We start from the raw sequence: 5,348 nt of genomic DNA, 5'->3' as shown, positions 1-5,348 counted from the left end.
TTGTGCGTATAAAAGGATGGGCTTATTTCTCGAATATCAGCTATGGTCCAACTGATCACCTTTTTAAATTTCTTTAAGACTTCAACCAGTTGCTCCTCTTGGTGTTCTGTTAGTTCTGCTGAAACAATCACGGGAAAAGTAGAACTATTAGCCAAATAAACGTATTTCAAATGGGAAAGAAGTACGTTAAGTTCAAGTTTGGGTGGTTCGTCGATTGAGAACTTTGATTGTGTGTTTTCTTGAGCTTCCAACTCTAATGGTTCAAACCGTGCTACTGAACATAGTCCCTCGGATTGGCTTTCATCAAAGCCATACTTTCATTACCTTCTTTATATTCCCATGGCTAAGACCCTAAAGTTTTTTCCAATGGGTTTTCTTCAAAATTTCTTTCCCACTCCATAGAAACTAAGGTTTCTAGCTCTTTCATCACTTAACATTCTTCTATCGGATCAGGGAACTTCATGGCTTTAAGAACATTAAACGTCACTTGGTTATCTTGAAATCTCATGGTGAGTTCACCTTTTTGCAGGTCTATTAATGTCCTTCTCGTGGCTAGGAAAGGTTTCCACAGGATGATCAATACTTCCTTATCTGTTTCAAAATCTAAGATAATAAAATCAACAGGAAAAATAAACTTGTCTACATGTACCAAGACATCCTCGATCTTTTCTTTTGGATATGCCAAAGATCGATCCTCTAATTGAAGTGTTATAGTCATGGGTCTTACTTCACCTATGCCCAACGTCTTAAAAATAGATTTTGGCATCAAGTTGATGCTCGCTCCAAGATCACATAAAGCTTTACCACTGTAAGATTCTCCAATATTATAAGGTATAGTAAAGTTTCCGGGGTCATTCATTTTCAGAGGTAGCTTGTTTTGTAGGAACACACTGCACTCCTTCGTTAATGCTACAGTCTTGAACTCACTAAGCCTCTTCTTCTTGGACAAAATGTCCTTCATGAACTTGACATAATTGGGTATTTGTTCTAAAGCTCCTACCAATGGTATATTGATATGAAGCTACTTTAAAACATCCAAAACTTCTTAATTTGCACCTCCTATTTCTGCTACTTGGATCTTTGTGGATACAAAGGTGTTGGATCCTTAGCTTGAATCAGACAACTTTTCTGAGAAATTAGATCTGCATCTAAAAAAGGTGTTAGCTTATCAGAATTCACTATTTTAGATTTTACCTCTTCAAACTTTTCAACATCTGGTTTTTCTGGTGTTGGAATCTCAACTGTCGGTTGATTTTCTGTGTCACTCGACAAGGTTCATTGTAGTCTATTACGAAGCTCTATAGCTAATTGACCTATTTGGTTCTCTAGATTTTTTAGTGTTGCTGCTTGACTTTGGATTAATGCATTATTTTTTGGGCACTGAACTGAGAGTGAAGTGAGGGCTTCTACTTCATGCACTCCAACTACTCATCTTCCTAAAGCTACTCGATTTGTTGGCCACTGGTAATTATTACTAGCTATTCTCTCAATGATCTCGTATGCCTCATTATAAGACTTTGATAAGAGAGCACCATTCGCAGAAGCATCTACCACCAGCCTTGTGTGTGCATTGAGACCATTATAAAATGTCTCCAACTGGATACATTATGGAATCCCATGTTGAGGGCATTTACATAGTAGCTCTTTGAACATTTCCCATGCATCGTATAAGGATCCATCCTTAATTTGCTGAAAAGTGGTGATCTCATTACGCAACATAGCATTTTTGATAGGTGGGAACTACTTTACTAAAAAGCGTTCAGCTAATTCTTGCCATGTTGAAATTGAATGTGGTGGCAACGAATTAAGCCATGCTCATGCTCGATCTCGTAACGAGTACAGAAACGATTTCAATCTTAATGTATCTTCAATTACACCAGCTATTTTGAAGGAATCGCTCACCTCCATAAACAGTCGAAGGTGAAGGTGTGGATCTTTTATGGGCATTCCACTAAATTGGCCCATTGTTTGAAGCATCTGAAACATCACAGGCTTCAATTCAAACTATGGTGCCTCAATCTCCGGTCTCCTAATTCCCAGATTAAGTTCATTAAAATGAGGCACAACATACTACCTTATAGCTTGATCCCTATCATTAACAATAAGGATTGGATTACGAACATTAGCGGCTCCATTCCCTTGAACATCATTTTGATTTTCAATATCCATTTTTGTAGCTTGTTTCTGGGCTAGTCTTTCTCCTCTTCTTTGTCGAAATGTTCGCTCGATTTCAGAGTCTACAGGAAGTAGATCGATGATTCGATCTATGCTTATAAACTTCTAAAAGGAAATCACAAAAAATAAAGAATAAAGAATAAAGAATAATTAAATAAAAATAAAAATAAATAAACCAAATTGTAAAAAAATAATTTTACAAATAATGATTAAATTAACAGTCCCCAGCAACGATGCCAAAAACTTGTAACACGTAGGTTTGTGCAAGTAAACACAATCATTATCAAGTAATAAGTAAGTATAAGAGTTATTGTCTCCACAAGGACTGTATTCACAAATTGGTTAAGAAAAACACAATAATTTTGAGTGATATGTTAAATTAAATTAATTAGCTAAATGCAAGTTAATCTAAATACAAATGAAATCAAATGTAAGGTGATGGTTTAGTAGCGATTTACACGACTTAACGACAATAACATGAATAAGCTAGAATAATTACAACATTTGAATTAATTTATTTTTCATCATGCTTAACAGTGTTCCGAAAAAATTTCATGGCAACTCGATCATTCATTAACTCGGAATCTAATATAAGTTCTTTTGAAATCTTATACTCAAATAAACATGAATATTTCTATGTCGATAATCTAACTAAGGATTCCTTAGAATTTATGAGAAGTAATAGGGATGGATCAGGTTTGAAACAATTTAATCACACAAACCTAAAGTTATGCAAGGTAATAGAGCTCTCCCGAGTTATTACAAACCTTTAATTTAATCGAATCAAGATCTAAATTAAGCATGCACCTTCCAATTATTGTGTCCATTAATTTTCATCTGGTTAAGATTGACCAACTAATTCTAATGCATTCAAACATATTTTAATGCATGAAATACATAAATGATTTTAATTAGAAGCATGAACAATTGAGGCATATAACATCACAAGGATGAATCAAAATGAACTTTATCAAACTAATGTAGTTATTCTAGCTAAACAAAATTAAGTCATCATTGACAATGGGGAAACATAAAAAAATTGCAAACATATTGAATAAGCAAAATAAGATTAAGGAAAAGAAACTTTTGATGATTTTCGCAATTTTCAAAAGTTCGATCGTGGTGGCTTCCTCCAATTCTTGTGATTGCAAAATGCTCCTCAAGGTGGCCGACCTAAAGTGGTTTCCCTTAAGGGAAAATGCTAGCTAAAGGAGATAGGAAATGGGAACGCTTATGCGTGGAAAGGAGAAGAGAAATATGAAAAATGTTGTGAATTGAGGGATGACTAAATTAGAAGTGAGAGGTGGTTTTATAGTAGAGGGATAGCATGAGAGTTTCCTAAAATTACTTGAACATCCCTTGGCTCTCTCCTTTGCTTGCCGGCCTTGAAGCGTGGAGAGGGAGGTTGATGGTTGCTTGATTCATACTTCATTTCATGCATGAATCATGTAAGGGGTTGGATTATTTCTTGGTGTATTAGTTGGGACTTGAATTTTAATTCTTTCACAAGTTCAAGGGCCTCCAAATTAATAATCCTAAAGCTTACTTAGGCTGCCCTTGATGGCTTGTCGAATTTGGGCCATTCCCCCTTGTTGGATGATTTTAACATCCCAATTGAGAGTAAACTTTAGTCTTTTTAGGAACTATCTTTCAAATTGGGTTAAATTGGATTTGTGAGTCCAATTTAATGAGCTTGTTATCCACATGGAGTAAAAATTAACTTGTGTCATGTGATATTAACTAACTCCCATACTTGTTAATTCAATGGTCCCATTGTAACAATTTTAGCACAAAAATTAGTACGTAACATAAAATAGCTAATTTATGCAAAATTTAATACATAAATCCATAAAATTGCATACTTTACTAAAATTATGCCCATTGTCTCAATATGAACAAAAATCACCCAATTAAATATCGAAATACTCGAGATTAACATAAATTCTAAGTGAAAAGGTGATATAAACAACTATAACAAATCTATATAATTTAGAGTTTACACTAGTTCCTTCATTTCTTCAATCATGGCAGCTTTCCACTTGGAATCTCCAAATGCTTCCCTCCAATCCTGTGGAATAGACACGAAGGGCAAAGACATAAAATGTTATATAAGAAAGAGACAGAGAATTATAATAGGAAATAAATTTGGAAATAAGATATTTAGGGTATATATTATAAGATCTAACTCCTTTTCTTTGGGAAATGAGTTGATATAATTCATCTGGTAATTTAGGATTTATGGATAACTCATTAGAAGAAGAAGATTATTTGCGCATAGTAGGTTGCATGATGGCCTTTTTTTTTGTTCTATGCATCTTTGTTTATGTCTTCAAATCCAATCTATCCAATCACCCAATTATCTCCCCTTCAGCATCAGTCTCTCCTTCTTCTACAGTAGCTTGTTCCTGCCCTTATGGAGTTTGATCATCCATTCTTTCTTTTGGGATAAGTCCTTCCAGAGTTACTGAGTTGGCTATCTCCTCTTCTCTATCATTCTCCCTCTGAATAGGTTATTTGTGTATATCATAGTAAGGCTCGGTTTCTCAGAAAGTGACATCCACACTAATAAAGACTCATCGTGAAGGAAGGTGATAGAACTTATATCCGTTTTGTGTTGGATAATACCCAATGAACACACATTTAACTTATCATGGGTCTACCTTTCCAGCTATCCTATCATGAACATAACAAATACATCTCACACTCTTAGAGGAAAAGTATATTCATTTTCACCTTTTAAGGTTTCTAAAGGACTTTTGAAATCAAGGACCCTTAGAGGCATTCTATTAATAAGGTAAACAACTATGAGTATTGTTGGAAAATCTGGTTTAAAAAACAATTATATGTCACAGCGAAAAATTAAAAATTTTGAAAATTGAGTCAATCTGTGATATTTATAACAATAATTTTTTTCTCGAAAAAGTACATATGTTTTGAGCGAGACATATTACACCCATGCCCGACCCAACCTCCTGATCCGGGTATGGTATGTCACAACATAAAACCATTTGGGTTTAACAAAAAAACTTGAACTTTTTTTTATTGTTTGAGGTTTTAGTGTATACCCCAGTATAATAACAAATAACAAATTAAAATAGTAATACACCAATAGGAATGTGTTTTGACAAACAAAGCTTTATAAAAGTTTGCATGGTTATATAAAACGTAAGATG

The 5,348-nt window shown here is 34.3% G+C and overlaps 1 non-coding gene across 1 annotated transcript; it reads left to right on the top strand.

The window, feature by feature from the left end:
- Nucleotides 1-1,612: 1,612 nt before the first annotated feature.
- On the top strand, nucleotides 1,613-1,719 carry LOC128035139 (small nucleolar RNA R71). Its single transcript, XR_008191540.1, has one exon. It is a non-coding gene; the product is annotated as a small nucleolar RNA R71 (small nucleolar RNA).
- Nucleotides 1,720-5,348: the final 3,629 nt, after the last annotated feature.

Source organism: Gossypium raimondii, chromosome 11 (genome assembly GCF_025698545.1).
Source record: "Gossypium raimondii isolate GPD5lz chromosome 11, ASM2569854v1, whole genome shotgun sequence".
Taxonomy (NCBI): Eukaryota; Viridiplantae; Streptophyta; class Magnoliopsida; order Malvales; family Malvaceae; genus Gossypium; species Gossypium raimondii.
This window is presented reverse-complemented; position numbering and strand designations above follow the sequence as displayed.